The sequence below is a fragment of the Dama dama genome, chromosome 19, assembly GCF_033118175.1.
Source record: "Dama dama isolate Ldn47 chromosome 19, ASM3311817v1, whole genome shotgun sequence".
Classification (NCBI taxonomy): Eukaryota; Metazoa; Chordata; class Mammalia; order Artiodactyla; family Cervidae; genus Dama; species Dama dama.
This window is the reverse complement of record NC_083699.1, coordinates 27340219-27361869: the sequence shown is the minus strand read 5'-3', so window position 1 is coordinate 27361869 and position 21651 is coordinate 27340219. Positions and strand designations below refer to the sequence as shown.

The 21651-nt window shown below is 34.6% G+C and overlaps 1 protein-coding gene and 1 non-coding gene across 5 annotated transcripts in view; one reads left to right on the top strand and one right to left on the bottom strand.

The window, feature by feature from the left end:
* NAALADL2 (N-acetylated alpha-linked acidic dipeptidase like 2) overlaps positions 1-21651 on the bottom strand; it is a 1498179-nt gene that overhangs the window by 1240544 nt on the left and 235984 nt on the right. The gene's annotated exons all lie outside the window — the stretch shown is intronic.
* Positions 7684-7811, top strand: LOC133074310 (small nucleolar RNA SNORA56). Its single transcript, XR_009697156.1, has one exon. It is a non-coding gene; the product is annotated as a small nucleolar RNA SNORA56 (small nucleolar RNA).

Genomic DNA, 21651 nt, shown 5'->3' with positions numbered 1-21651 from the left:
ATTGAACATAGTTTAGGGAAGTTCAAGCCTAAGGTTACTCTAAACAACAATGGATATTTAGTGACAAGTAAGAAAAGGCTGGTGGCTTCAAGAGAGAAATAAGCTAAACCATAAGCCAACTAGTTTATTAGAGAGGACCAGGGGAAATGACAGTTAATAAGAGCCTTATCAAGATTACAACAACCTCAGAGACTGGCCTCAAAAACTGTGCCTGGAATTATCAGAGCCTAACAACTAGGTGTGATATGGACAGAGGCACATAGATTAACAGAGAAATTGGTGAAAAAGAAAGTCAATGATATCCCTGCTAAAACCATGACTATCCCAGATGCTAACTAGAATTCACAGGAATAGATAAGAATAAGATATGTTAAATAGGAAGGTTAATATAACAAACATCATAAATAAATACTTGCTCTCCTTTCTTCTTTCTGCTTCTATAAAAGTTACCAAATTATATAAAGTAATAATTATAACAACATATTGTTGGGTTAGTAAAATACAGAAATGTATAAAATAATAGCATAAAATGCAAGAGCTATAAAGAAGAGTTCTAAATCTCAGAATTAAGTACATATATGTAGATTTTAATAAATTGAGATAAATATGGTTAAATACTAGAGAAACTACTAAGAAAATATCTCAAAAACTATAATAAAAGCTCATTCAAGGAATTAAAATGTTATTTCAGGAAACACTTTATGCAAAAATATGAAGTAAGGAAGGAACAAAGAAACAAAAAACCCATGAGAGTTACATAAAATCAAAAGTAAAGGGCAGATGTAGATCCAATTATATCAAAAACTATATAATAAACATTAAATGTGAAATTCCAATCAAAAGACAGAGATTGTCAGATTACATAAAACAATTTCCAGCTATATGCTGTCTACAAAAGCATGTGTATCATACAACCAGCAACCATAAGAAAGTGGAATGGCTATTGTATTATTAGAAAGCATAGATTTTAGAACAAAAAAACAAAAATTGTTACTAGAGACAAAGGACATTTTATTTTAATTAAAAAACCAAACTATCAAGAAGACAGGAAAATATAAAAAGTATGTATGTGCCTTAAAGCAGAGTGTCCAAAAATACAAAGTAAAATCTGACAGGATAAAGGAAGACAATAATACTTAGAGACTTTATATTCTATAATGCACAGAACACCTAGCAGAAGTTCAATAAGGAAATAGAAGGTTGAATGACAAACTCAACCTAATAGGATAATACAACAAACAACAGCAGAACTGACATTCTCCTTAAGAATATTTTCTAGAATTGATCATATACTAGAGCATTAAACAAGTCTCAATAAATTTAAATTGTGAACGCAATACAAAGTATGTTCTCCAATGACAAGGGACTGAAACTAGAAATCAGTAGCAGAAAAATATTGGAAAATGCATAGATTTTTGGAAATTAAACAATATTCTTATAAATAAACAATGGTTTAAAGATGAAATCAGAAGAAAAATGGAAAATAGCTTGAGATAAATGAAAACTAAAATGAAGATATAATATACCAAAACTAATGGGATGTAGCTAATACTTGGACTTCCCAGGTGGTGTTAATGGTAAAGAATCTGCCTGCCAATGCAGGAGACTTACAGATGTGGGTTCAATCCCTGGGGTTGGGAAGATCCCCTGGAGAAGGGCATGGCAACCTATTCCAGTATTCTTGCTCGGAGAATCCCATGGTCAGAGGAGATTGGACAGGCTACAGTCCATAGCGTTGTAAAGAGTCAGGCACAACTGAAGCGACTTAGCATGCATGCAGCTAATACAGAGCTTAAGTAGAAATTTATAACATGAAACACCTATATTAACAAAGAAGAAAGATTACAAATAAATAACCTAAATTTCCACTTCTAGAACTTAGAAAAAGAAGTACAAATCAAATATACTCAATTGCTACTTGTGTGGCTTCTTTGGAGAAACATCTTTTCAATTTTTTTGGTCACTTTTACTTCCCTTTTAGTTAAAGGGGTTCCTTATGCATTTTGGATATTAACCCCTTAAGTAGATACATAGTCTGAAAATTTTTTCCCATTCTAGAAGTTGTTTTTCCACTCTGTTATTTGTATTCTTTGCTATGTGGAAGATTTTTGTTTGACATAGTCACAATTTCCTGTTTCTCCTTCTTTGTGCTTTTGAGCTCATATCTAAGAAGTCACTGCCAAGACCATTATCATGAAGATTTTCCCCTACATTTTCCCTAAAGATTTTTATATTCCCATGTCTTATATCTAAGTATTTAATCCATTTGGGGTTGATGTTTGTATATCGTAAAAAGTAAGGATCCAAATTCATTCTTTCATATGTGAATATTCAGTTGTTCCAACAGCATATTTTGAAGAGACTTGTATAGCTATGACTGATTCATTTTAATGTATGGCAGAAACTGACACAATATTGTAGAGAAAGTATCCTCCAATTAAAAATAAATTTCAAAACATGAGAAAACAATAGCTCTGACATTTTGCATTTCCTGAAGAATTGCTTGTTTTCATCTTTGTTGATTCTTGTCTTTCCTTTTCTTGGAATTATTTTAGCATTTTTCTAACTTGATGAATTACAAACCTCATATAGAAATAAAGAAAGATTCTGTTAGTCGTTCCATTGTGTGTGACTCTTTTTGACCCCATGTACTTATAGCCCGCCATGCTTCATAAAAGCACATTTAAAATAAATTCTTTTTTGTTAATAAATTAAATTGGAAACAATAAAAAAAGAGAAATACTGGACACCACCATACTCATTTCCTTTCTACATTGCTATTCATATGGTAGTTGCTTTTAACAAGCAAACTTAAAATCCCGTTTTGTAAATATATGATGGCTTTCCCTGGTGGGTCAGTGGTAAAGAATCAACCTGCAATGCAGGAGACATGGGTTCAACCCCTGAGTCAGGAAGATCCCCTGGAGAAGGAAATTGCAACTCATTCCAATATTCTTGCTTGGGAAATTCCATGGACACAGGAGCCTGGCAGGCTACAGTCCATGGGGTCATAAAAAGAGCTGCAAATGACTTAGTGACTAAATAAAAACAAAAATATATGATAGCGTCAAAAGAGATACAGTACAATCTAATGTTGAAACAATGAACTTCAAGCTAGCAATTTGCACAGTATTCAATAGATGTTTGACAGATGCCAAGTATCTTTGTGTTTTCCTTTAAAAATTAAAATATCCTGTGATGCTATTCTGTGACCACTCTACGAGTTTTACTTCAGCCCCCTACTGCTTTGGAGACACTCTTCCTAGTAGATACCCTTGGTAAGTGGCAGAATATGGATTCACATGTCTAATTTTGTAATTACTAACTCTCCACTTATTTCATGAGGCCAAAGTGCTGAGTGCCTTAATCTAAATGATTTAATCTCTAAAATAGGGTGCAATATCATCAAAATTCAGAATATTATAAGTTTTATCAGATTCAAATTAAAGTCAAATGGCGAAATCAGCCTGGGTTAGCAAAACGAAGAAACTGTTAAATTTAGAAGGAGAATCATTTCAGAAAGAACTTGAGTTTTGACAAAGAATTGGGTAAGTTACTAGCACTGCATTCTGAGGACCATTTAGTTAGAAAATCACCTAAGCACAAGTCTAATAGGTAAAAAGCAAAGCTGTGCCTCACAGAAGGTTTTGAACATTTGGGCTTCTCTGGTGGCTCAGACAGTAAAGAATTTGCCTGCAATGCAGGTTGGATCCCTGGATCAAGAAGATCCCCTGGAGAAGGGAATGGCTATCCACGCCAGTATTCTTGCCTGGAAAATTTCATGGACAGAGGAGCCTGGTGGGCTATAGTCCATGGGGTCATACAGAGTCAGACATTTCAGATTTCAAAGCAAGTCTTTCAAATTTAAACTACAATCTAGTAACATGAAAACTAAAGTTCCAAATTCATTTCAGACATAATTTAAGAGGAAAACAACAATAACAGGTGTACATGTTTCTCTGTCATTGTGGTTTCTAGCTAAGTATTAAGAAACAAAAATTTTTATTGAGGATCTAGAGCCTATTTTAAGAATATTAAATTGGCTTTAGGCCAAAAGGGAATAAAATCCTAGCTGGTCCATTCATTTGCTAGGTGTCTTGATGTCCCTGAACTTGAGTCTTCATAAACTATGCAACGAGAGTATTCTCAGAAAATTGTTACAGCATCAAGTGAGAAAAGCCTGAAATACTTAGCATAGTTCCCAGTATAAAATAAGAACTCACAGCTTGTGGTATCAATAATATTTGCTATTTCTAAGAGAATTATTAATCTCTTTAATTGCCCTTAATATCCAAATCCTAAATTCAGAGTATCTATTCTTAAAAGAAAATGAAAGGAAAGTCACACACGCAAAGTCAATTTCAATAATCCACAGTAATGAAAAAGGGCAGTAATGAGAAAACATAATTTCCAAAGCCCTTCTATTAATGGTTGTCATGCTACACACACACACACACACACACACACACACACACACACACACACACTGCCCTTTTAAAGAATCAATTAGGACCTAGGTTTGGTATTTCAAAAAATTATTTTAAGTAAAAGTGAGTGCCTGTTACAGTAAGAATTCTACCTTAAAAATCTATTTCATATCCAAAATGGTTTGAGTAGAGTGTTCCTATTCACCCTTTTCTAATAAATTAGGAAACACACAAAATTAAAGGCTCACAGGCATCATTCATGTCTTTGTCACTTGCATTTCATAAAAATGCCATTTCCATTAAAATGGCATTACATAAAAAAGAGATTTTAGCTGGGGGTACTTTTCAGCAGATTAGCCGTCCTAATTACATTTTGCTTGGGCTAATGTTAAAATTAGTTTCTATTCCCAAAGCACACATCAGCTGATAGTAAGAGAAGCACATTGCAACTTTCTAGGCAATGGAAAGAAACCACCTACAATTAAAGATGTGCCTAATTTAATCCACAGCAATTAGTGAGTATAGGCAGGTAAAAACGACTTAATGGTACTCATAACACTTAAATTTTTGATGAAATTCTACACAGAAAAGTACTGTAAATTAAATATGTAGAAGAAAAATATCACAATTGATTTAAATCATACACTGGAAAAGAAAATCTCTTACTGTATAAAATCATCTTCAATTACAAATCAGAAAAGGATGCTTATGATATTATTTACTGTTCTATAGACAAGACAAGTGATGGATTGATCTGTTTAAATAATTTAATGAAATCACTTCTTGATATTTACCAGTCATTTTTGAGTGTACAATGCCTTAAAGTTCTGTCATGACTTCCAATAGCATATATTAAATATTTACAAGGATGACAAAGCAGCCATATTATGATTCAGTTATCTAAATGAATTTTTTGAAGGTGAAGGTTAGACTGAAGATCTTTTTTTTTTATATAAGATCAAGGATCCATACTAATATTTTATGCATGAAAAAGTACAGTAGTAGTTGATGACCAAGAAATATTGATTAGTTGATGTGAGTAGCATCAATAAGAGCAAGCTTTCTTCTTGCTCTCACTTTAGAACAGCTGGTCCTAACATTTGAGCTTTCATAAATAGGATTTTTCTGACCTCAGATAATAAAAATAAAATTCAACTCAACACCCATTTACTGCACACCTATTATATCTAAAGCACTGTACAATGTATAGTCTTGTGGAGGGTACGACAGCAAGACAGAGAAGCTGTCCCTTTAACATGCCTCCGCCTCAGGGAGTTTGTGATGAGTTAGGACAGTTCTTCTCAAACTGTGATATGCCCGGGAATCACCCAGGGATCTTGGTCTGGGGTGGAGCCTGGAATTCTGCACTTCTAACAAGCTCCCTGGTGATGCCCATACTGCTGATTAACAGACTACACTGGAGAAGCAAGGGATTTAGAGGCAAACAAAAATAGTAATTAACAAAAAGAATACTAGAAGCTCCATGACAGGCAGAAGAGGAAGAGATTGCTCCAACTAGAAAAGAAAGCAGGAGTGGGGAATTTAAGTAGTAATACACAGGATAATTGGTATTCTTATGGATCTTGAGGGCTGAGGACTATTTTAGTGAACAGAGAAAATAGGAAAAGGGCAATAGGGAAAAAACTAACAGAAATGTCAAGGCAGAATGGAAAAAAATGTGGCATATTTAGAGAGAATACTAAATAATACGGACAAGCAGAATGTGTAGTTCATGAGGGGAAATAAAATGAGTTTTCATAATTAGCAAAAAATAAATATTATGCTTAGTGTTTTCATGATTTCTGTTAATAATCATACCATCTATTATTGCCCTGCTACTTATAAAGTGCTTTCATGTTATCTTCATGGTGTTCTTTTCACAACTGTAACATAGATTTCTGTTGTTGTAACTCATTTATAGATGACAATTCTGAAGAAAATATATTAACTGTCTTCAAACAAGTTTTAATAGTTAGTGCTAGATTCAAATTCTACAATTAATTTTTGCCCTTACAAAGCACTGTCTCCAGGAACTATTTCTAGAGTAAGAAGAAAACAATATATTTTAATTAAGAATAACAATCCACAACTAAATTAATCTTTATCACAGTAGCCAAGTAACAAGAAAACCCTTGTCTTTTTTCTGACTTAATAAGAATTTACCTAATGTTTCACTGTTAAACATGATATACCTTGTTAGTTTCAGTCAAGTTCCTTACAAGGATAAGAAAACAAAATTCCATTCATGGTTTTCAAAGAATTTTGATCAGGAGTATGTATTGAATTATAAAAGAACCACTCAGTTAATCAACATACGACTTCCCAGATACTATATATAAGTGTAAATTATAGAACACAGTTCGGAACGATAGTCTCTCTTCAATGAGCTGCCATATTAGTCTTTGTTGTCATTGTTTACCCCCTAAGTCAGGTCTGACTCTGTGACACCATGGACTGTAGCCTGCCAGACTCCTCTGTCCATAGTGTTTCCCAAGTAAGAATACTGGAGTGGGTTGTCATTTCCTTCTGTAGGGGATATTCCCTAAATTTAATGCATTGAAATTTTTTAAAAATTAAATTAAAAATTAAAATGAATATAAATGTTTCTTTAAAAACTCTCCCTAATATAATCTTAAAAATCAAAGCTATTGTATACAACCCAAGCATTGAATACTCTATTGCTCTGAAGAAACAGATTCTCATTTTCACTTTAAATTGCATGCACAGTATAATGAATATTAGTCTCGAGTGCTAAAGCAAAAATTTCAGGAAATAATAAAAGGCTGAAAAATGTTACAAATAAATGTATTTAATTACAAACAAACATACACAATCTATATCTATCTATACCAGTATCTCTATCTATTTATAAATATGTATAAATTATAATTGAATTGGGGTATTAAATTTTGTATAATATTTGAACTTTTTTTATTATTTATTCTTTTTTTCTTCTTAACTTATCCTGACCCTCTTATTATATGTAATTTTGAGATAAAGTACACTAAAACTAGAAAAAATAATGTGGTAACAATAGGTTTAACTTTTATGTTGAAATTAAATATATTTAATATTTGACTCTGGTTAAATTTCTTTTTAGCTTGAATTTCTTATTGAAGTGGACATTTTGGGCTTCTTTTTGAGTCTAACGCAAGCAGGTATGTCAGAATAAATATAAAGTATAAAATAATTGAAATTTAATATATTTTTAAACATTTGTTTTCACTAGGATAAAATATAGAATGTAAAATAGAAAAAGCAGCAGTTATCCCTTTCCAGTCTGGCTTGTGAGACTCTACAGGGAGTCAATCTGCAATAGTAAGTGGTTAGTTCTTTGGTCTAGCATCAGTGTTTTCATGGTGACTTTGGAGTTGCCATATATTACTTGCCAGAGAGATGTCATGGCCAACGCAGTAAAAGACCCCTAGACAGTTGCTAATGCATAAAACCTCCAAATCAGGAAACAAGACAGGGAAAGTGACAAAACCTCTCCAGTAGCTCCACAGTTGGTCAAGAAAGAAAAAAAAAAAGAAGGGCAAGAAGGCCAAAGCTCCTCTAGAGAGTGCAGGTGAGCCTGGATATGGGGACAGTGACACCACCAAAAAAGAAGAAGAACATAAAAGTGGAAATGGTTCTGAGTAGTGGAGACCACTTTAAACACTCTGTCAGCTGGAAGAAGAAATTAAAACCTTACTGAGAAAAAAACAGAAAATGATTTGTCATATCAGCACATTATAAAAAAATAATAATATGATGAAGACATATAAATATCATGAGTCTGTTTGCTATATCTGCTCTCATATCACTAAAAGTACTTATCCTATTAACTATGCTTTCCCCTTGACATTATAAGATGTAACTCAGCGAATAAATACTTTGCACCATGCACAGCATTATATTGTACTGAGATTATTGACAGTGCTTCTAATGTTGACCCGGAAAAGAATCAATAAGCTGATGCTGACAGATTTAAATGCTAACACCCCCACAGAGGAGGATACCCAATTACCAAGATAATAATTGTCTTCAATTTTAGAAATGAAACACCCTACATATAGGCTACATATGATAATAAAGAGAACAACAACAGTGAGGAGCTACTTTTAGAAGGAGCTGAACAACTATTCCATGATAGATGGAAGCATTCTGAAGACCTAATGCCTGATATACATTCTTGCTGCTAATATCATGGAATTCTTGTGTTCAGTAAGAGGAGAGCTTATTCAACCGCAACTTAGTAAGATGTTCAGTATTTTTTCTACGAGCTATGAAAATTAATTACAGACTATTTAAAATTTAAATTAGTCGTTAGTTTAAAATGATGGGAATTAATTTAATATTCTACTATGATATACAAAGTATAATCATATAGTTGGTACCATGGAAATACAGTTGAATTTTAATATAAAAAGTAATGTTTGGGTTCATCTTGGATGGGCTAGCTACAATTCTCGTTAAGTTTCTAAGGGAGAAAGAGGAATGATTTAGGTGACATCTAAATTTATACCATATAAAATAATTGTGCTCTTCTTAATCACCAGTATAAAGGTAAAAGTTTGTCTTAAATTTGTATATGTAGCAAGGTGTGTATGTGTACGTTAAACATGGAAAGCCCAGGTAATGTTAAAAACTGACATGGGTATGTACTGACATTGAAAAGAAATCTAACAGTCACTGAATTCTAAGTGCCAGGTATTGGTTCTCCTCGAGTCACAGTTTTAATTTTCTGCAGGATTGCCTGGCCCTGCTTACTTCCCTCATCTCTTCTTGCTTCTCCCCATGTCTCCCAGAGCCCATTCATTCGGCATTCCCTCAATCCCTCTGTGCCTCCTACTTACTCTGTACCATTTGCCTGAAATACAATCTCCTCTTCTCCGTACTTAATCTAAGTCCAACCATCCAATGGATTATAAGGAATTGCTTTTCCCTCTATTTGTTGGTGTGATCTTTTCTGATTAATATTAGTATCCCCACTAGAACATAGATATGCAAGACTACTCCTCTATGTCTGTTTTTCCTCACTAGTACACACAGCATCTAGTTTGGGCACTGTAAAGCATTACTTCAATAAATGATCTATTTACACAGTTTATCACATTCTGCTTTTTTTTCAATCTCATGACCAAGTAATATCATATTACTTTCCAGGCAGCATGTTATTTTGAACATGGCAAAAATAGCCAAAAGCAGACATTACTAGTTGAATTTAGACTTCCAAATTTAAAGTAAAATAAGGAAAATAAACTATAATAATGATACATTTCTTCACAGAATTATGGTCAAATAAATTGTAAAACTGTAATATTTGGATGAACACAGGAGTCCTTTCTTGAATGTCTGTTTTCAGACAACTGTCAAAACACATAAAGAAACAGAACAATAAAATAAAAATCAAATACACTTAAATAGTGTGCTTCTGAATGGGACTGAGTGTCATTTTGAAAAGAGACACTGGAACATGCCTGGGGAATGAAACAAGGGAAGACAGAGGGCAAACGATCCTCAAATGATAGCTACCACAGAGCACTCCATATCCATGAGTTTACCTAACATCTGGCAGCTTGAATTAAAAAAAGAAACATATTCCCTTTCAAATGTTGAGGTGCTTTCAAACGGAAAATTAACTTTAAGGTTAAATATGTATCACAAATGATACAATCAAAGTGCATTTAAATCTGCTGAAAGGAAACAAAAACAAGTTTCAATAACACTTTGAAATACTGTAAAAGAAATTGCTATGAAGTAATTTTTAATTATGAACTGAAATTGTGACATTATCCCTCAGTAGGAAATATGTGGTTACCTTCTTTAGGGTGCTTCAAGAATGAGATATGTTGAAAAAGAACAAAAACACACTAACTAATATATGAAGTTAAACGGTATGCCAGTGGTCAAGCTCTAAAGATTGAGTGCTCTCAATCTCCAAGCATTTCAAAGATGAGACTCTCTATCTCAAGTGCATATTTCATCAAGCCATTATGGACAAGCAGGAAGCATTAAGAGATTGCATCTTTTCCCAAAATAAATTTCTAGTCATATGCCAGAAGTATAATGCATTTTAGATAAATTAACGAAACACCCATGTAACTCAAGATATAGCAACATTTCAACTCTGACAGCTTGATTGGCTTAACAATCATTTTAAAATTGGTCACAGTGTAAATCTGTCAAGCTGTCTATGAAAAAAATTTATGAAGATTAACTAAATAACAACTTTATCATCAACTATTTTTTAAGACATTATTACTTATACAATGTTTTGTCAATCCTACATCCAATCTTACTAAATTCAGTTCTCCATGCCTTTAAGATCGAAAACAGTCCTTTCCCCTATACCATAACTTCCTGGAAAGTGAAAGTGAAGTCACTCAGTCATGTCCAACTCTTTGTGACCCCGTGGACTGTAGGCCACCAGGCTCCTCCATCCATGGGATTCTCCAGGCAAGAGTACTGGAGTGGGTTGCCAGTTTCTTCTCCAGGGGATCTTCCCGACCCAGGGATCGAACCCAGGTCTCCTGCATTGCAGGCAGATGCAGGCAGATGCTTTAACCTCTGAGCCACCAGGGAAGCCCTAACTTCCTGGGGAAACTGTTAAATAGACATAAGCAGATTGGGCAAAGAGCACTATTAGATTAATGCCCCTTTTATACAAGACAAAATGATTTCCACTGACTAAGGGTGTGCACTCTGTCAAATTACTTATGCTCTTGAATTTTCATACAGCTCATTTAATCCTCACATCAACCACATGAAGGGAATAATCATTATCATCCACACTTTAAGTATATAGAAATTGAGGATTAGGCAGGTCAAGCGAATTCCTCAATCTAACTAGTAAATAAAGAATAAGCACAATGAGTATAGAGTCTATTTGCTTCCAAAGATCATATATACTTACAAAAAATTTCTACTACATTTTGACTAAAGTAAAAAGCTTATTGAAACAACCCAATAAAGATGTATAAAGCATAGCAATTCTGTATCACTCCATACCAATTCCTGTCCCACCACCTTTAAGTAACAAATGCAAACAGTGCACTGTATGCCCCCATGACATTTTTATTAAGATATTTTTATTAAAGTACAGCTGACTCATTGGAAAAGACCTTGATGCTAGGGAAGATTGAAGGCAAAAGGAGAAGAAGGCGGCAGAGGATGAGATAGTTAGATAGTCTCACAGACTCAATGGACATGAACTTGGGCAAACTCCAGGCGACAGAGAGAAACAAGGAGGCCGGGCATGCTGCAGTCCATGGGGTTGCAAAGAGTTGGACACGACTTAGCGAATTAACAAAAAATAGGCAAATAGCTGATTTACAATGTAATATTAGATTCAGGTATACAACATATTGGGCCTCCCCGGTAGCTCAGCTGGTAAAGAATCCACCTGCAATGTGTGAGACCTGGGTTTGATCCCCTGGGTTGGGAAGATCCCCTGGAGATGGGAAAGGCTACCCACTCCAGTATTCTGGCCTGGAGAATTCCATGGACTGTAGAGTCCATGGGGTTGAAAGAGTCAGACAAGACTGAGTGAATTTCACTTTCAAACAACATAATATTTGATATTTTTATAAATTATACTTCATTTAAAGTTATTATAAAATATTTGTTATGTTTGCTGTGCTACACATTATATCCTTGTATCTTAAATATTTTATACCTAGTAGTTTGTAACTTAATTACCATCCCCTATCTTTTCACTCCCTCCACCTCTCTCTGAACTGGTAACCAGGAGTTTGTTCTTTGTATCTATGATTTGGTTTTTTATATGTTACAGTCATTTGTTTTATTTTTTAGATTTCACATATAAGTGAATAGATATTTCACTTATATTTTTATTGCTCTGTTTGACTTACCTCACTAAGCATAAATCTCTCCAGGTATACCCATGTTGTTGCAAATGGCAAAATTTCATTCCTTTTTATGGCTGAGTAATATTCCATTATAAATATATATATAAAATCCCACAGCTTATTTATCAATTCCTATGTTTATGAACATTTAGGTTGTATCTAGGTCTTGGCACATTGCAACAAACTGTGGAAAATTCTTCAAGAGATGGCAATACCAGAACACCTTACCTGCCTCCTGAGAAATTTGTATGTATGTCAAGAAACAACAGTTAGAACCGGACATGGAAAAACAGACTGGTTCCAAATTGAGAAAGGAGTAAGTCAAGGCTGTATATTGTCCCCCTGCTTATTTAACTTATATGCAGAGTACATCATGAGAAACGCTGGGCTGGAAGAAGCACAAGCTCGAATCAAGATTGCTGGGAGAAATAAGATAACCTCAGGTATGCAGATGACACCACCCATAAGGCAGAAAGCGAAAAAGAACTAAAGAGCCTCTTGATGAAAATGATAGAGAGAGTGAAAAAGTTGGCTTAAAGCTCAACATTCAGAAAACTAAGATCATGGCATCTGGTCCCATCACTACGTGGCAAATAGATGGGGAAACAGTGAAAACAGTGTCAGACTTTATTTTTCTGGGCTCCAAAATCACTGAAGATGGTGATTGCAGCCATGAAATTAAAAGATGCTTACTCCTTGGAAGAAAAGTTATGACCAACCTAGACAGCATATTAAAAAGCAGGGACATTATTTTTTTTAACAAAGGTCCATCTAGTCAAAGCTATGGTTTTCCAGTAGTCATGTATGGATGTGAGAGTTGGACTATAAAGAAAACCGAACGCCGAAGAATTGATGCTTTTGAGCTGTGGTGTTGGAAAAGACTCTTGAGAGTCCCTTGGACTGCAGGGAGATCCAACCAGTCCATCCTAATGGAAATCAATCCTGAATATTCAACGGAAGGACTGATGCTGAAGCTGAAAATACAATAATTTGGCCACCTGATGCAAAGAACTGACTCATTGGAAAAGACCCTGATGCTGGGAAAGATTGAAGACAGGAGAATAAGGGGTCGACAGAGGATGAGATTGTTGGATAGCCTCACTGACTTGATGGACAAGCTTTGAGAGTTGGAGATGGACAAGGAAGCCTGGTGTGCTGCAGTCCATGGGGTCGCAAAGAACTGGACATGACTGAGCGACTGAACTGAACTGAATTGAATGTCTTGGGTAGTGTAAATAGTGTTGCTATGAATGTTGGGGTGCATGTATCTTTTCTAATTAGTGTTTTCATTTTCTTCAAATATATATGCAGGAGTGGATTTGCTAGATCATATAGTAGATCTACTTTTAAATTTTGAGGAAACTCGATAGCGTTCTCCATAGTCGCTCTACTGATCTACATTCCCACTAACAGTGCATGAGGGTCTCTTTTCTCTTCATCATATCAACATTTATTATTTGTTGTCTTTTTAACAAGAGCCATTCTGAGAGATGTAAGGTGATATTTCACTGTGGTTTCAATTTGCATTTCACTGATGTATAGTTATGACATTTTGTTGTTTAGTCACTCGATTGTGTCTGACTCTTTGCAATCCTATGGACTGCAGCTCCCCAGGCAGCATCTTTTAACGCTCTGTCTTCTTTGAAAAAATGTCTATTGAGGTTTTCTGCCAATTTTTTAATCAAGTTCTTTGTTTGTTTATATTGAATTGCACGATCTCTATATATCTTTTAGATAGTAACCCTTTATCAGATATATCATATGCAAATATATTCTCTCACTCATAGTTTATCTTTTCATTGTGTTGGTTTCTTTTGCTATGCAAAAGCTTTTGCTGACTTTTGCTTTTATTTTTGCCTTTTTCTCCCTTGTAAGAGGTGGGAGATTCAAAAAGGTAATTGCTCAGACTTATATAAAAGAGTACATGACTTATGTTTTCTTCAAGACATTTTATGGTTTCCAGTTTTACATTTGACCTTTAATCCATTTTGAGTTTACTTTTGTATGTGGTATGAGAAAATGTTCTAATTTTTTTCTTTTATTTGTTACTTCCAGTTTCCCCAACACTACTTATTGAAGAGACTGTCTTTTCCTCATTTTTATTTTTGCCTATTTTGTCATAGATTAATTGACTATATTTGCATAGATTTATTTCCAGGCTCTCTGAACTGCTCCTTGATTTAGGTGTCTGCTTCATAGTATAGCCTAAAGTTAAGGAGCATAATGCCTCTAGCTTTATTCTTTTTTCTCCCAACTGCTTTGCCTATTCAGGGTCTTCTGTGGTTTGACACAGAATTTAGGATTACATGATCTAGTTCTGAGAAACTCGTGGTATTTTAGTAGGGATTACATTAAAACTGTAAAGGTTGAACAAAGAGTCCCTCTGCATCTTGTAAATAACAAAGTAAGTAGACAAACAATAAGGACTTGTTTATAGCACAGGGAACTACATTTAATAGCTTGTAATAACCTAAAATGGAAAAGAATGAAAAAGAATATATATATATGTGTGTGTATATATATATATATATATATGCATACAAAATGAAGCAGGGCAAAAGCTAACAGAGTTTTCCCAAGAGAATGCACTGGTCAGAGCAAACACGTGCTTTCAACAACACAAGAGACAACTCTACTTGTGGACATCACCAGACGGTCAACACCAAAATCAGACTGATTCTATTCTTTGCAGCCAAATATGGAGAAGCTCTATACAGTCAGCAAAAACAAGACCGAGAGCTGACTGTGGCTCAGATCATGAACTCCTTATTTCCAAATTCAGACTTAAATTGAAGAAAGTAAGGAAAACCACTAGACCATTCAGGTATGACCTAAATCAAATCCCTTATGACTATACCGTGGAAGTGAGAAATACATTTAAGGGATTAGATCTGATAGACAGAGTGCCTGAAGAACTATGGACCGAGGTTCATGACACTGTAGAGGAGTCAGGGATCAAGACCATGCCCAAGAAAAAGAAAGGCAAAATGGTTGCCTGAGGAGCCTTACAAATAACTTAGAAAAGAAGAGAAGCTAAAGACAAGGGAGAAAGGAAAGATATACCCATCTGAATGCAGACTTCCAAAGAATAGCAAGGAGAGATAAGAAAGCCTTCCTCAATGATCCAAAGTGATCAATGCAAAGAAATAGAGGGAAACAATAGAATGAGAAAGATCTCTTCAAGAAAATTAGAGATACCAAGGGAACATTTCATGCAAAGATGGGGAAATAAAGGACAGAAAATGTATGGACCTAACAGAAGCAAAAGCTATTAAGAAGAGGTGGCAAGAATACACAGAAGAACTATACAAAAAAAGATCTTCATGACCCGGATAACCACGATGGTGTGATCACTCACCTAGAGCCAGACATCCTGAAATGCAAAGTCAAGTGGGCCGTAGGAAGCATGACTATGAACAAAGCCAGTGGAGGTGATGGAATTCCAGCTGAGCTATTTCAAATCCTAAAAGATGATGCTGTGAATGTGCTGCACTCAATATGCCAGCAGTTTGGAAAACTCAGCAGTCACCACAGGACTGGAAAAGATCTGTTTTCTTTCCAATCCCAAAGAAAGGCAATGCCAAAGAATGTTCAAACTACTGCACAATTGCACACATCTCACACGCTGGCAAAGTAATGCTCAAAATTCTCCAAGCCAGGCTTCAACTGTACATGAACCGTGAACTTCCAGATATTCAAGTTGGATTTAGAGAAGGCAGAGAAACCAGAGATCAAATTGCCAACATCTGTTGGATCATCGAAAAAGCAAGAAAGTTCCAGAAAAACATCTACTTCTACTTCTGTTTTTTGTTTTTTTTTTTTAATCTCTTCTCCTTCTGGTACCCTGTAAATGCAAATGTTGTTATGCTTGATGTTGTACTGAAGTTCCTTAATCTGTTCTCATTTTTTAATCCTTGTTTTTCTTTTTGCTGTTCCAGTTGGGTGATTTCTAGTATTCTATATTCCATATTGTTTATGTATTTTTTTGTATCTCTTAAACTACTTTTACTTTCTTCTAGTGTACCTGTTCATTTCAGTTATTGTATACTTCAGCTCCGACTGGTTCTTTTTTATATTTTCTAGTTGTTTATTAAAATTCTCACTGAATTCATCTATTCTTTTCCACAGTTCAGTTAGCATTCTTATTACTATTGCTTTCAACTCTTTATCAGGTAAAGTATTTATCTATTTCATTGGTGTTTTTCTTTAGTTCTTTTGTGTCAAACACAAAAATATTTCTCTGTCTTCTCATTTTGACTTTCATTATCTGTAGGACATTAAGAGAAATAGCAACCTAATTTCCCAGCATTGAAAGCAAGTTGTTGTATGAGAGTTTTTCTATGCAATCTGTGCATGTCAGCAGTTTTGGTGGGAGAACTAGATCTTAAGTAACATGGGTTGTGTCTTCCTTAGGGGGCTGTTGTGTCTACCTTGTTGGGAGGTATGAATGGAGTTCAAGGGACTAGAGCCAGAACCAGGTACAAAAAAGAAAAGTCTGGTTTTCTTACAGCCCTATGGTGATTCCTATTGGTTTTCAAACCAGCTAAGAGGGTTCATCTCCCCATGTCCATGTGGGACCCCAGAATTGTGATGTCTAATATCTAGCTCAAACCCATCACTTTTCAGGAAGGATCCCCAAGCCTGTGATAGCTCTCTCCTCTTCTCTGTCCTCTACAAGGGATGTGGGTCCCAACCAGACTGCTTCTCTTCCCTTCCTACAAGATTCCATGTGGGTCTTTACAGAATTGTTTTTGAAGAGTTCTGCTGGTCACCAGGTTGATTTCAGCAAGAGTTACTTTATACATAGTTATAGTTTTGATGTTGTTCAGGAGGGGAGGTGAGTCCCCAGAGTCCTCCTACTCTGCCATCTTGATCTCTCCTCCTCCCAAGATTTTCTTAAACCTCAGAAATAGGATGATATGTCACCTTAAGAATTTGGATCTGATTCTAAAGTGTGTAAAATCACTCCATTTAGAAATATAGAATGTTTTCATAGCAATTAAGTGTCTATAATTATTCAGAAATTTTATATTCTTTAATAATATTATGAAGTCAACTTTATGATTCTGGATCATTTGTGTAAAATGGTAAAATGTTTTTAACTGTTTTAAAACTTGTTTCAAAACTTGTTTCATTATTATGAATAAGATTTTTTATTTCAATTTTTTAATATTTCATGATGGTAAAAGAAATAGGTTTAATATATCAATATTTTCTCTTGAATCTATTCACTTTACTCATTTATTTGTTTTAACCAATTATTAATCTTCCAAATCTCTGATTGAATCATTGGCAGATAATAAGCTTTTCTCTTATTTTCCACTGTTAAAACATACTTTGTATGTTTGTGTGGTGATTGTACTAACAACAACCTAAAAAACAAATATCCATAAATATTTTGATAGTTTAACTTCATATCTTAGACCTCCTCATTTTGAAAGGCAACTTCAGGAAGGCATATTCCTTAAAGAGCTGTTATACCTGATCACTAAGAAAGAGCAATGAAAAGTGTGTTCCAAGAACTGGCATCATTCAGTTCAGTTCAGTCGCTCAGTGGTGTCCGACTCTTAGCGACCCCATGAACTGCAGCATGCCAGGCATCCCTGTCCATCACCAACTCCCGGAGTCCACCCAAACCCATGTCCATTGTGTCGGTGATGCCAATCAGCCATCTCATCCTCTGTCATCCCCTTCTCCTGCCCTCAATTTTTCCCAGCATCAGTCTTTGCAAAGGAGTCAGCTCTCTGCATCAGGTGGCCAAAGTATTGGAGTTTCAGCTTCAACATCAGTCCTTCCAATGAACACCCAGGACTAATCTCCTTTAGGATGGACTGGTTGGATCTTCTTGCAGTCCAAGGGACTCTCTAGAGTCTTCTCCAACACCACAGTTCAAAAGAATCAATTCTTTGGCACTCAGCTTTCTTTACAGTCCAACTCTCACATCCATACCTGACTACTGGAAAAACCATAGCCTTGACTAGTCGGACCTTTGTTGGCAAAGTAATGTCTCTGCTTTTTAATATGCTGTCTAGGTTGGTCACAACTTTCCTTCCAAGGAGTAAGCATCTTTTAATTTCATGGCTGCAGGCACCATTCGCAGTGATTTTGGAGCCCAGAAAAATAGTCAGCCACTGTTTCCACTGTTTCCCCATCTATTTGCCATGAAGTGATGGAACCAGATGCCATGATATTAATTTTCTGAATGTTGAGTTTTAAGCCAACTTTTTCACTCTCCTCTTTCACTTTCATCAAGAGGCTCTTTAGTTCTTCCTCACTTTCTGCCATAAGGGTGGCCAAAACTAGTTAGCAATCCAAAATCTCAGATCCCATCCCAGATTACTAAATCAGAATCTTGGGGGCTGGGCTCAGGAATCTGACTTTTACCAAGCTAATATTTGAGAGGAGCACTTCAGTAAAACATATATGACGTATCCTCTTTATTCATGAATTTTGTGTTTGTTAATTCAGTTACTCTTTAAAATTTATTTGTATCCTGTTGTGTCTTTGTTGTCATTCAAAGATAAGTGCATGCACAGAGTGGCAAAAATTTATACCATCCTACATGCATCTCCATTCCTACTCCCAGCTAAGACTGAACAAAGAGTCCCTCTGCGTTTTCAGCTCCCATACTATAAACATGTGTCCTTTCTGTGGTCTATTTAGTGCTACACACTTTGCATTTCTGTGCTTCTTGTTTTGTTTTACCTTCTATAATGCCCCCCAAGTGTAGTACTAAAGCATTTTCTGGTATTCCTAAGTACAAGAAGCTGTGATATGGCTTGTGGAGAAAATGCATCTGTTAGAAATAAGTCATGAGTTACAGTACTGTTGGCCATGAGTTCAATGTTAATGAATCAACAATATGTATCACATAAGGTATGTTTAAGCAGAAACACACATAAGGTTATATACTGATCGATCAAGGAAAATCTGACCAGAGACTTCTAGGAACTTAACCTTGTATTTTTCCAGGCAATGATTTATTATTGGCTAATTCACTGTTCTAGTTAACTTTATAAAACATAACAGCCATAAATAATGAGAATTGACTGTATATAAGCATAAAACATTGGCACAGTGGTAAAGAATCTGCCTGCCAATGCAGGGGATGCAAAAGACATGAGTTTGATCCCTGGGACAGAAAGATGCCCTGGAGGAGGAAATGGCAACCCACTCCAGTATTCTTGACTAGAACATCCTATAGACAGAGGAGCCTGGTAGGCTACAGTCTGTGGGGTCGCAAAGAGTTGGACATGACTGAGCGACTGAGCACACGAAACACACAGACTGTATATAAGCACTATCTATATCAGAAATACAAAAGGAAAGAAATATATATACACATATAAAATAAGAAAACTAATGTCAACAGGAGGAAAACTAAATCAATAAAGATATATTCATGATATATATATTCATTTTGAATATATTGGTATATGTTCAAAAGTATATGCAAAAGATATATTCATTTTGAATATGTTGATATATATTTGAAAGTAATGCAGCTGTGAAAATTAACAACATGAATTAGTATGTATAACATGATGCATTAATATATTAATTACGTTAATTAAGACTATGATATGAAGGATAAAGTAATACAATGTTGAATTTTAAAAGTTTCAAGAGTAAATTCAACATTGGATCATAAAATTCAAAAGCATGCAAAACTAAACAATATATTGTTTAAGGACACAAACACATGTGTCAAATCATGAAGGTTAAAAGCAAAGATATCACAAATGCTACTGCAGGATACAATCTCTGTAGAACTAGGGGAAGACAGAAAGATATGATAAAAGAGAAGCATTTACATAGATAAAAGTTGAATAGTGAGTACAAAGGTATTATAAAAACATAGGGAAGGAATGAAGAATGGATGGATATTTCACTAGAAAACGCATACATGACAAATGTATTACAAATCAAGAACTTTGGTGAATCTAGTTATATATAACAGAGACTTTAAAAGAAATGTCAGTGTTATACTTATTAAATATGATTGTTAACTTTTACAAATATTTTTCTATAATGACTTATTACTTGATACACTTAAAACTGCAATGTAAAAATGTTTAAATATTTTGTTTGGAATACTAATATAAGAATTAGTAACTTGAGGTGAAATGCTGACTTGTGAGTAATTTACTGAAAGTTTATAACAAATATAGATTAACATCATTAAAGAATAATAAAATATCTATCCTGAAAGTTAAAGTTTACAAGGCTCTTCTACCTATACTGTTTCATTTAACATACTCTCTGGCATAGCTATTTATATACAAAAGAGAAATCTGTAATAGGTTAAAATTTTTAAAAGTACAAAAAGGTAGGACTTCAGAATTGAAATGTACTAGTCTTTAAATTGTATAGCTGCAATTATAATCTTATCTGCATATATGTCTATAATGGTTTACAAAACACTTTGATGTATACCTTTTAAAAACTGATTTTATATGACCTAATAATATAAAGTTCACATATTGTGAACACTGGCTATGACAAAACCAGAAATATTATATGCAAATTGATCATATGAAATGTTGAAACAAATCCCAAGTTCATCCTTTCCCCATCAAATGACTAGAGCCTTATCACAATGAAGCCACCACTGTTCCCACTCTAACACTTCCTCTTTTTAAATATTTTTAAATCATCAAAGATTTCATTAACTATGGAACTTCAATCCAGTGAAGAGCACTTTGAGTGATCTTCACAACTGGCCAATTACTCAGAATGAACTTTCAACTCTAAGTGTCTTATATGTGGCATAAATCTAAGATCAGCTTTTAAAATCAAAGTGGCTATCAATTTGATCAAATAATTAGGGCACAATTCTCTAGCCCATCATTAATCAGAATGCAAATATTCAATACAATGCTTTGAAGACATTCAGCATGACCAGACCACTGCACTTGAATAATATTAAGGCAAATTTTAATTTCTGCATGAATTAAAATCAGCAAAATACAAAGTAAAGAGTTGTACAATATTTTCCATTCCTTCTTTTTCTAGGAGGTTGTCTGTGGACACTTGAATTTACTGCACTAAATAATACTGTTCTAAGTAAAAGCCTCAGTAAATTGCTGAAAACACTGGAACATAAAATGAAACTCAGTCGATTTACTGAAAATATTTTTTTTTCCTTCACTTAACATGGTTATACAATGTGTCAATTATCTAGTCATTTAGAATTTTCAGGAAGAAAGAAACAACTTGCTCTATAGAGAATCAGTTGGCTTTCATAATACTCAGAGAATATTTGCATAATAACACCGCTACAGCTGCAAGGTTAAATCCATTAATTTATTGGGAACAGAACAGGCTGTTCTGGTTGGCTGTTGCAAAAATTGCTTTTTGCACTTGTCTTT